Raw genomic sequence first — 13,068 nt, 5'->3', positions numbered from 1 at the left:
ACTCTACTCACTGCGTTTCACTGGCCCCATTCTCACTGAACTCACTGCTTTTCACAGGCTCCATTCTCACTCATCTCACTGCTTTTCACTGGCCCCATTCTCACTGAACTCACTGCTTTTCACTGGCCCCATTTTCACTGAACTCACTGCTTTTCACTGGCCCCATACTCACTGAACTCACTGCTTTTCACTGACGAAATTCCCACTCAATTCTCAGCTTTTCACTGGCCCCATTCTCACTGAACTCACTGCTTTTCTCTGGCCCCATTCTCACTGAACTCACTGCTTTTCACTGGCTCCAATCTCACTGCATTCTCAGCTTTTCACTGGCCCCATTCTCACTGAACACACTGATTTTCACTGGCCCCATTTTCACTGAACTCTCAATTTTCACTGACCCCATTCTCACTGAACTCACTGCTTTTTGCGGGCCCCATTCTCACTGAACTCACTGCTTTTCACTGGCCCCATTCTCACTGAACTCACGGCTTTTCACTGATCCAATTCCCACTCAAATCTCAGCTTTTCACTGGCCCCATTCTCACTGAACTCACTGCTTTTCACTGGCCGCATTCTCACGGAACTCCCTGCTTTTCACTGGCTCCAATCTCACTGCATTCTCAGCTTTTCACTGGCCCCATTCTCACTGACCACACTGCTTTTCGCTGGCCCCATTCTCACTGAACTCACTGCTCTTCACTGGCCCCATTCACACTGACCTCACTGCTTTTCTCTGGCTCCATTCTCACTCTACTCACTGCGTTAAACTGGCCCCATTGTCACTGAACTCACTGCTTTTCACTGGTCCCATTCTCACTGAACTCACTGCGTTTCACTGGCTCCATTCTCACTCATCTCACTGCTTTTCACTGGCCCCATTGCACTCATGTCACTGCTTTTCACTGGCCCTATTCTCACTGAACTCACTGCTTTTCACTGGCTCCAATCTCACTGCATTATCAGCTTTTCACTGGCCCCATTCTCACTGAACACACTGATATCCACTGGCCCAATTTTCACTGAACTCTCAATTTTCATTGACCCCATTCTCACTGAACTCACTGCTTTTCGCTGGCCCCATTCTCACTGAACTCACTGCTTTTCATTGGCCCCATCCGCGCTGAACTCACTGCTTTTCACTGGCCCCATTCTCACTGAAATCTCCATTTTCACTGACACCATTCCCACAGCACTCACTGTTTTTCACTGGCCCCATTCTCAATGAACTAACTGCCTTTCAATCACCCAACTCTCACTCAATTCTCAGCTTTTCAATGGCCCCATTCTCACTGAACTCACTGCTTTTCACCGGCTCCATTCTCAGTGAACTCACTGCCTTTCTCTGGCCCCATTCTCAGTGAATTCACTGCTTTTCACTGGCCCCATTCTCACTCAATTCTCAGCATTTTACTGGCCCCATTCTCACTGAACTCACTGCTTTTCACTGGCCCCATTTTCACTGAACTCTCAATTTGCACTGACCCCATTCTCACTGAACTCACTGCCTTTCGCTGGCCAAATTCTCACTGAACTCACTGCTTTCCACTGGCCCCATTCTCACTGACCTCACTGCTTTGCACTGGCTCCATTCTCACTCTACTCACTGCGTTTCACTGGCCCCATTCTCACTGAACTCACTGCTTTTCACTGGCCCCATTCTCATTGAACTCTCCACATTTCACCGGCCCCATTCACACTGAACTGTCCATTTTCACTGGCACCAGTCTAAGTGAACTCACTGCTTTTCACTGGCCCCATTCTCACTGAACTCACTGCTTTTCACTGGCCCCATTCTCGCTGAAATCACTGCTTTTCACTGGCCCCATTCAGACTGAACTCACTGCGTTTCACTGGCTCCATTCTCACTCATCTCACTGCTTTTCACTGGCCCCATTCTCACTGAACTCAGTGCTTTTCATTGGCCCCACCCACGCTGAACTCACTGCTTTTCACTGGCCCCATTCTCAATGAACTAACTGCCTTTCAATCACCCAACTCTCACTCAATTCTCACCTTTTCACTGGCCCCATTCTCACTGAACTCACTGCTTTTCACCGGCTCCATTCTCAGTGAACTCACTGCCTTTCTCTGGCCCCATTCTCAGTGAATTCACTGCTTTTCACTGGCCCCATTCTCAATGCACTCACTGCTTTTCACTGGGCCCATTCTCACTCAATTCTCAGCTTTTTACTGGCCCCATTCTCACTGAACTCACTGCTTTTCACTGGCCCCATTTTCACTGAACTCTCAATTTGCACTGACCCCATTCTCACTGAACTCACTGCCTTTCGCTGGCCAAATTCTCACTGAACTCACTGCTTTCCACTGGCCACATTTTCACTGAACTCTCAATTTGCACTGACCCCATACTCACTGAACTCACTGCCTTTCGCTGGCCAAATTCTCAGTGAACTCACTGCTTTTCACTGGCCCCATACTCACTGAACTCACTGCTTTTCACTGACGAAATTCCCACTCAATTCTCAGCTTTTCACTGGCCCCATTCTCACTGAACTCACTGCTTTTCTCTGGCCCCATTCTCACTGAACTCACTGCTTTTCACTGGCTCCAATCTCACTGCATTCTCAGCTTTTCACTGGCCCCATTCTCACTGAACAAACTGATTTTCACTGGCCCCATTTTCACTGAACTCACTGCTTTTTGCGGGCCCCATTCTCACTGAACTCACTGCTTTTCACTGGCCCCATTCTCACTGAACTCACGGCTTTTCACTGATCCAATTCCCACTCAATTCTCAGCTTTTCACTGGCCCCATTCTCACTGAACTCACTGCTTTTCACTGGCACCATTCTCACTGAACTCACTGCTTTTCACTGGCTCCAATCTCACTGCATTCTCAGCTTTTCACTGGCCCCATTCTCACTGACCACACTGCTTTTCGCTGGCCCCATTCTCACTGAACTCACTGCTTTTCACTGGCCCCATTCACACTGACCTCACTGCTTTTCACTGGCTCCATTCTCACTCTACTCACTGCGTTTCACTGGCCCCATTGTCACTGAACTCACTGCTTTTCACTGGTTCCATTCTCACTGAACTCACTGCGTTTCACTGGCTCCATTCTCACTCATGTCACTGCTTTTCACTGGCCCCATTGCACTCATGTCACTGCTTTTCACTGGCCCCATTCTCACTGAACTCACTGCTTTTCACTGGCTCCAATCTCACTGCATTCTCAGCTTTTCACTGGCCCCATTCTCACTGAACACACTGATTTTCACTGGCCCCATTTTCACTGAACTCTCAATTTTCATTGACCCCATTCTCACTGAACTCACTGCTTTTCGCTGGCCCCATTCTCACTGAACTCACTGCTTTTCACTGGCCCCATTCACACTGACCTCACTGCTTTTCACTGGCTCCATTCTCACTCTACTCACTGCGTTTCAATGGCCCCATTCTCACTGAACTGACTGCTTTTCACTGGCCCCATTCTCACTGAACTCACTGCGTTTCACTGGCTCCATTCTCACTGACCTCACTGCTTTGCACTGGCCCCATTCTCACTGAACTCACTGCTTTTCACTGGCCCCATTCTCACTGAACTCACTGCGTTTCACTGGCTCCATTCTCACTCATCTCACGGCTTTTCACTGGCCCCATTCTCACTGAACTCAGTGCTTTTCATTGGCCCCATCCGCGCTGAACTCACTGCTTTTCACTGGCCCCATTCTCACTGAAATCTCCATTTTCACTGACACCATTCCCACAGCCCCATTCTCACTGAACTCACTGCTTTTCACCGGCTCCATTCTCAGTGAACTCACTGCCATTCTCTGGCCCCATTCTCAGTGAATTCACTGCTTTTCACTGGCCCCATTCTCAATGCACTCACTGCTTTTCACTGGCCCCATTCTCACTCAATTCCCAGCTTTTTACTGGCCCCATTCTCACTGAACTCACTGCTTTTCACTGGCCCCATTTTCACTGAACTCTCAATTTGCACTGACCCCATTCTCACTGAACTCACTGCCCTTCGCTGGCCCAATTGTCACTGAACTCACTGCTTTCCACTGGCCCCATTCTCACTGACCTCACTGCGTTTCACTGGCTCCATTCTCACTGAACTCACTGCTTTTCACAGGCTCCATTCTCACTCATTTCACTGCTTTTCACTGGCACCATTCTCACTGAACTCACTGCTTTTCACTGGCCCCATTTTCACTCTACTCACTGCGTTTCACTGGCCCCATTCTCACTGAACTCACTGCTTTTCACAGGCTCCATTCTCACTCATCTCACTGCTTTTCACTTGCCCCCTTCTCACTGAACTCACTGCTTTTCACTGGCCCCATTTTCACTGAACTCACTGCTTTTCACTGGCCCCATTCTCACTGAACTCACTGCTTTTCACTGACGAAATTCCCACTCAATTCTCAGCTTTTCACTGGCCCCATTCTCACTGAACTCACTGCTTTTCTCTGGCCCCATTCTCACTGAACTCACTGCTTTTCACTGGCTCCAATCTCACTGCATTCTCAGCTTTTCACTGGCCCCATTCTCACTGAACACACTGATTTTCACTGGCCCCATTTTCACTGAACTCTCAATTTTCACTGACCCCATTCTCAATGAACTCACTGCTTTTGCGGGCCCCATCCTCACTGAACTTACTGCTTTTCACTGGCCCCATTCTCACTGAACTCACTGCTTTTCACTGGCTCCATTCTCACTCTACTCACTGCGTTTCACTGGCTCCATTCTCACTGAACTCACTGCTTTTCACTGGCCCCATTTTCACTGAACTCACTGCGTTTCACTGGCTCCATTCTCACTCTTCTCACTGCTTTTCACTGGCCCCATGCTCACTGAACTCACTGCTTTTCACTGGCCCCATTCTCTCTGAACTCACTGCTCTTCACTGGCTCCATTCTCACTCTACTCACTCCGTTTCACTGGCCCCATTCTCACTGAACTCACTGCTTTTCACCGGCCCCATTCTCACTCAATTCTCAGCTTTTTACTGGCCCCATTCTCACTGAACTCACTGCCTTTCTCTGGCCCCATTCTCAGTGAATTCACTGCTTTTCACTGGCCCCATTCTCAATGCACTCACTGCTTTTCAGTGGCCCCATTCTCACTCAATTCTCAGCTTTTTACTGGCCCCATTCTCACTGAACTCACTGCTTTTCACTGGCCCCATTTTCACTGAACTCTCAATTTGCACGAACCCCATTCTCCCTGAACTCACTGCCTTTCGCTGGCCCACTTCTCACTGAACTCACTGCTTTCCAGTGGCCCATTCTCACTGACCTCACTGCTTTTCACTGGCCCCATTTTCACTCGACTCACTGCGTTTCACTGGCCCCATTCTCACTGAACTCACTGCTTTTCACAGGCTCCATTCTCACTCATCTCACTGCTTTTCACTTGCCCCCTTCTCACTGAACTCACTGCTTTTCACTGGCCCCATTTTCACTGAACTCACTGCTTTTCACTGGCCCCATTCTCACTGAACTCACTGCTTTTCACTGACGAAATTCCCACTCAATTCTCAGCTTTTCACTGGCCCCATTCTCACTGAACTCACTGCGTTTCTCTGGCCCCATTCTCATTGAACTCACTGCTTTTCACTGGCTCCAATCTCACTGCATTCTCAGCTTTTCACTGGCCCCATTCTCACTGAACACACTGATTTTCACTGGCCCCATTTTCACTGAACTCTCAATTTTCACTGACCCCATTCTCACTGAACTCACTGCTTTTGCGGGCCCCATACTCACTAGACGTACTGCTTTTCACTGGCCCCATTCTCACTGAACTCACTGCTTTTAACTGGCCCCATTCACATTGAACTCACTGCTTTTCACTGGCTCCATTCTCACTCTACTCACTGCGTTTCACTGGCTCCATTCTCACTGAACTCACTGCTTTTCACTGGCCCCATTCTCACTGAACTCACTGCGTTTCACTGGCTCCATTCTCACTCATCTCACTGCTTTTCACTGGCCCCATGCTCACTGAACTCACTGCTTTTCACTGGCCCCATTCTCACTGAACTCACTGCTTTTCACTGGCCCCATTCACACTGAACTCACTGCTTTTCACTGGCTCCATTCTCACTCTACTCACTGCGTTTCACTGGCTCCATTCTCACTGAACTCACTGCTTTTCACTGGCCCCATTCTCACTGAACTCACTGCGATTCACTGGCTCCATTCTCTCTCTTCTCACTGCTTTTCACTGGCCCCATGCTCAATGAACTCACTGCTTTTCACTGGCCCCATTCTCACTGAACTCACTGCTTTTCACTGGCCCCATTCACACTGAACTCACTGCTTTTCACTGGCTCCATTCTCACTCTACTCACTCCGTTTCACTGGCCCCATTCTCACTGAACTCACTGCTTTTCACCGGCTCCATTCTCAGTGAACTCACTGCCTTTCTCTGGCCCCATTCTCAGTGAATTCACTGCTTTTCACTGGCCCCATTCTCAATGCACTCAATGCTTTTCAGTGGCCCCATTCTCACTCAATTCTCAGCTTTTTACTGGCCCCATTCTCACTGAACTCACTGCTTTTCACTGGCCCCATTTTCACTGAACTCTCAATTTGCGAGAACCCCATTCTCACTGAACTCACTGCCTTTCGCTGGCCCAGTTCTCACTGAACTCACTGCTTTCCACTGGCCCCATTCTCACTGACCTCACTGCTTTTCACTGGCTCCATTCTCACTCTACTTACTGTGTTTCACTGGCCCCATTCTCACTGAACTCACTGCTTTTCACAGGCTCCCTTCTCACTCATCTCACTGCTTTTCACTGGCCCCATTCTCACTGAACTGACTGCTTTTCACTGAACCCCATTCTCACTGAACTCACTGCGTTTCACTGGCTCCATTCTCACTCATGTCACTGCTTTTCACTGGCCCCATTCTCACTGAACTCACTGCTTTTCACTGGCCCCATTCTCACTGAACTCACTGCGTTTCACTGGCTCCATTCTCACTCATCTCACTGCTTTTCACTGGCCCCATTCTCACTGAACTCAGTGCTTTTCATTGGCCCCACCCGCGCTGAACTCACTGCTTTTCACTGGCCCCATTCTCACTGAACTCTCCATTTTCACTGACACCATTCCCACAGCACTCACTGTTTTTCACTTGCCCCATTCTCAATGAACTAACTGCCTTTCAATCACGCAACTCTCACTCAATTCTCAGCTTTTCACTGGCCCCATTCTCACTGAACTCACTGCTTTTCACCGGCTCCATTCTCAGTGAACTCACTACCTTTCTCTGGCCCCATTCTGAGTGAATTCACTGCTTTTCACTGGCCCCATTCTCAATGCACTCACTGCTTTTCACTGGCCCCATTCTCACTCAATTCTCAGCTTTTTACTGGCCCCATTCTCACTGAAATCACTGCTTTTCACTGGCCCCATTTTCACTGAACTCTCAATTTGCACTGACCCCATTCTCACTGAACTCACTGCCTTTCGCTGGCCAAATTCTCACTGAACTCACTGCTTTTCACTGGCTCCATTCTCACTCTACTCACTGCGTTTCACTGGCCCCATTCTCACTGAACTCACTGCTTTTCACAGGCTCCATTCTCACTCATCTCACTGCTTTTCACTGGCCCCATTCTCACTGAACTCACTGCTTTTCACTGGCCCCATTTTCACTGAACTCACTGCTTTTCACTGGCCCCATTCTCACTGAACTCACTGCTTTTCACTGACGAAAATCCCACTCAATTCTCAGCTTTTCACTGGCCCCATTCTCACTGAACTCACTGCTTTTCTCTGGCCCCATTCTCACTGAACTCACTGCTTTTCTCTGGCCCCATTCTCACTGAACTCACTGCTTTTCACTGGCTCCAATCTCACTGCATTCTCAGCTTTTCACTGGCCCCATTCCCACTGAACTCACTGCTTTTCACTGGCCCCATTCACACTAACCTCACTGCTTTTCACTGGCTCCATTCTCACTCTACTCACTGAGTTAAACTGGCCCCATTGTCACTGAACTCACTGCTTTTCACTGGTCCCATTCTCACTGAACTCACTGCGTTTCACTGGCTCCATTCTCACTCATGTCACTGCTTTTCACTGGCCCCATTCTCACTCATGTCACTGCTTTTCACTGGCGCCATTCTCACTGAACTCACTGCTTTTCACTGGCCCCATTCTCACTGAACTCACTGCGTTTCACTGGCTCCATTCTCACTCATCTCACTGCTTTTCACTGGCCCCATTCTCACTGAACTCAGTGCTTTTCATTGGCCCCATTCGCGCTGAACCAACTGCTTTTCACTGGCCCCATTCTCACTGAACTCTCCATTTTCACTGACAACATTCGCACAGCACTCACTGCTTTTCTCTGGCCCCATTCTCAATGAACTAACTGCCTTTCAATCACCCAACTCTCACTCAATTCTCAGCTTTTCACTGGCCCCATTCTCACTGAACTCACTGCTTTTCACTGGCCCCATTCTCACTGAACTCAGTGCTTTTCATTGGCCCCACCCGCGCTGAACTCACTGCTTTTCACTGGCCCCATTCTCACTGAACTCTCCATTTTCACTGACACCATTCCCACAGCACTCACTGTTTTTCACTGGCCCCATTCTCAATGAACTAACTGCCTTTCAATCACCCAACTCTCACTCAATTCTCAGCTTTTCACTGGCCCCACTCTCACTGAACTCACTGCTTTTCACCGGCTCCATTCTCAGTGAACTCACTACCTTTCTCTGGCCCCATTCTCAGTGAATTCACTGCTTTTCACTGGCCCCATTCTCAATGCACTCACTGCTTTTCACTGGCCCCATTCTCACTCAATTCTCAGCTTTTTACTGGCCCCATTCTCACTGAACTCACTGCCTTTCGCTGGCCCAATTGTCACTGAACTCACTGCTTTCCACTGGCCCCATTCTCACTGACCTCACTGCGTTTCACTGGCCCCATTCTCACTGAACTCACTGCTTTTCACTGGCTCCATTCTCACTCTACTCACTGCGTTTCACTGGCCCCATTCTCACTGAACTCACTGCTTTTCACAGGCTCCATTCTCACTCATCTCACTGCTTTTCACTGGCCCCATTCTCACTGAACTCACTGCTTTTCACTGGCCCCATTTTCACTGAACTCACTGCTTTTCACTGGCCCCATTCTCACTGAACTCACTGCTTTTCACTGACGAAAATCCCACTCAATTCTCAGCTTTTCACTGGCCCCATTCTCACTGAACTCACTGCTATTCTCTGGCCCCATTCTCACTGAACTCACTGCTTTTCACTGGCTCCAATCTCACTGCATTCTCAGCTTTTCACTGGCCCCATTCTCACTGAACACACTGATTTTCACTGGCCCCATTTTCACTGAACTCTCAATTTTCACTGACCCCATTCTCAATGAACTCACTGCTTTTGCGGGCCCCATACTCACTGAACTTACTGCTTTTCACTGGCCCCATTCTCACTGAACTCACTGCTTTTCACTGGCCCCATTCACATTGAACTCACTGCTTTTCACTGGCTCCATTCTCACTCTACTCATTGCGTTTCAGTGGCTCCATTCTCACTGAACTCACTGCTTTTCACTGGCCCCATTCTCACTGAACTCACTGCGTTTCACTGGCTCCATTCTCACTCTTCTCACTGCTTTTCACTGGCCCCATGCTCACTGAACTCACTGCTTTTCACTGGCCCCATTCTCACTGAACTCACTGCTTTTCACTGGCCCCATTCACACTGAACTCACTGCTTTTCACTGGCTCCATTCTCACTCTACTCACTCCGTTTCACTGGCCCCATTCTCACTGAACTCACTGCTTTTCACCGGCTCCATTCTCAGTGAACTCACTGCCTTTCTCTGGCCCCATTCTCAGTGAATTCACTGCTTTTCACTGGCCCCATTCTCAATGCACTCACTGCATTTCACTGGCCCCATTCTCACTCAATTCTCAGCTTTTTACTGGCCCCATTCTCACTGAACTCACTGCTTTTCAATGGCCCCATTTTCACTGAACTCTCAATTTGCACGAACCCCATTCTCACTGAACTCACTGCTTTCCACTGGCCCATTCTCACTGACCTCACTGCTTTTCACTGGCTCCATTCTCACTCTACTTACTGTGTTTCACTGGCCCCATTCTCACTGAACTCACTGCTTTTCCCAGGCTCCATTCACACTCATCTCACTGCTTTTCACTGGCCCCATTCTCACTGAACTCACTGCTTTTCACTGGCCCCATTTTCACTGAACTCACTACTTTTCACTGGCCCCATTCTCACTGAACTCACAGCTTTTCACTGGCTCCATTCTCACTCTACTCACTGTGTTTCTATGGCCCCATTCTCACTGAACTGACTGCTTTTCACTGAACCCCATTCTCACTGAACTCACTGCGTTTCACTGGCTCCATTCTCACTCATGTCACTGCTTTTCACTGGCCCCATTCTCACTGAACTCACTGCTTTTCACTGGCCCCATTCTCACTGAACTTACTGCGTTTCACTGGCTCCATTCTCACTCATCTCATTGCTTTTCACTGGCCCCATTCTCACTGAACTCACTGTTTTTCACTGGCTCCATTTTCACTGAACTCACTGCTTTTCACTGGCCCCATTCTCACTGAACTCACTGCTTTTCACTGACGAAAATCCCACTCAATTCTCAGCTTTTCACTGGCCCCATTCTCACTGAACTCACTGCTTTTCTCTGGCCCCATTGTCACTGAACTCACTGCTTTTCACTGGCTCCAATCTCACTGCATTCTCAGCTTTTCACTGGCCCCATTCTCACTGAACACACTGATTTTCACTGGCCCCATTTTCACTGAACTCACTGCTTTTCACTGGCCTGATTCACACTGAACTCACTGCTTTTCACTGGTCCAATCTCACTGCATTCTCAGCTTTTCAATGGCCCCGTTCTCATTGAACACACTGCTTTTCACTGGCCCCATTTTCACTGAACTCTCAATTTTCACTGACCCCAGTCTCACTGAACTCACTGCTTTTCGCCGACCCCATTCTTACTGAACTCACTGCTTTTCACTGGCCCCATTCACACTGAACTCACTGCTCTTCACTGGCCTCATTCTCACTTAACTCAATGCTTTTCATTGGCCCCATTCTCACTGAACTCACTGATTTTCACTGGCTCAAATCTCACTGCCATCTTAGCTTTTCACTGACCCCATTCTCACTAAACTCATTGCTTTTCGCTGGACCCATTTTCACTGACCTCACTGCTTTTCACTGGCTCCATTCTCACTCTACTCACTGCGTTTCACTGGCCCCATTCTCACTGAACTCACTGCTTTTCACAGGCTCCATTCGCACTCATCTCACTGCTTTTCACTGCCCCCATTCTCACTGAACTCACTGCTTTTCACTGGCCCCATTTTCACTGAACTCACTGCTTTTCACTGCCCCCATTCTCACTGAACTCACTGCTTTTCACTGGCTCCATTCTCACTGAACTCACTGCTTTTCACAGGCTCCATTCGCACTCATCTCACTGCTTTTCACTGCCCCCATTCTCACTGAACTCACTGCTTTTCACTGGCCCCATTTTCACTGAACTCACTGCTTTTCACTGCCCCCATTCTCACTGAACTCACTGCTTTTCACTGCCCCCATTCTCACTGAACTCACTGCTTTTCACTGGCTCCATTCTCACTGAACTCACTGCTTTTCACTGGCCCCATTTTCCCTGAACTCTCAATTTTCACTGTCCCCATTCTCACTGCACTCACTGCTTTTCGCTGGCCCCATTCTAACTGAACTCTCTGCATTTCACTGGCCCCATTCACACTGAACTCACAGCTGTTCACTCTCCCCATTCTCACTCTACTCACTGCGTTTCACTGGCCCCATTCTCACTCATCTCACTGCTTTTCACTGGCCCCATTCTCACTGTACTCACTGCTTTTCACTGGCCCCATTCTCACTGACGTCACTGCCTTTCGCTGGCCCCATTCTCACTGTACTCACTGCTTTTCACTGTCCTCATTCTCACTGAACTCACTGCTTTTCACTGGCTCCATTCTCACTCCACTCTCTGCTTTTCACTGGCCCCATTCTCACTGAACTCACTGCTTTTCACTGGCCCCATTCTCACTGAACTCACTGCTTTTCACTGACCCAATTCCCACTCAATTCTCAGCTTTTCACTGGCCCCATTCTCACCGAACTCACTGCTTTTCTCTGGCCCCATTCTCACTGAACTCACTGCTTATCACTGGCTCCAATCTCACTGCATTCTCAGCTTTTCACTGGCCCCATTCTCACTGAACACACTGATTTTCACTGGCCCCATTTTCACTGAACTCTCAATTTTCACTGACCCCATTCTCACCGAACTCACAGCTTTTTGCGGGCCCCATTCTCACTGAACTCACTGCTTTTCACTGGCCCCATTCTCACTGAACTCACTGCTTTTCACTGATCCAATTCCCACTCAATTCTCAGCTTTTCACTGGCCCCATTCTCACTGAACTCACTGCTTTTCACTGGCACCATTCTCACTGAACTCACTGCTTTTCACTGGCTCCAATCTCACTGCATTCTCAGCTTTTCACTGGCCCCATTCTCACTGACCACACTGCTTTTCGCTGGCCCCATTCTCACTGAACTCACTGTTTTTCACTGGCCCCATTCACACTGACCTCACTGCTTTTCACTGGCTCCATTCTCACTCTACTCACTGCGTTAAACTGGCCCCATTGTCACTGAACTCACTGCTTTTCACTGGTCCCATTCTCACTGAACTCACTGCGTTTCACTGGCTCCATTCTCACTCATGTCACTGCATTTCACTGGCCCCATTGCACTCATGTCACTGCTTTTCACTGGCCCCATTCTCACTGAACTCACTGCTTTTCACTGGCTCCAATCTCACTGCATTCTCAGCTTTTCACTGGCCCCATTCTCACTGAACACACTGATTTTCACTGGCCCAATTTTCACTGAACTCTCAATTTTCATTGACCCCATTCTCACTGAACTCACTGCTTTTCGCTGGCCCCATTCTCACTGAACTCACTGCTTTTCACTGGCCCCATTCACACTGACCTCACTGCTTTTCACTGGCTCCA

The sequence above is a fragment of the Mustelus asterias genome, chromosome 15, assembly GCF_964213995.1.
Source record: "Mustelus asterias chromosome 15, sMusAst1.hap1.1, whole genome shotgun sequence".
NCBI lineage: Eukaryota > Metazoa > Chordata > Chondrichthyes > Carcharhiniformes > Triakidae > Mustelus > Mustelus asterias.
The sequence above is the reverse complement of the archived record's forward strand: the minus strand, read 5'-3'. Positions refer to the sequence as shown.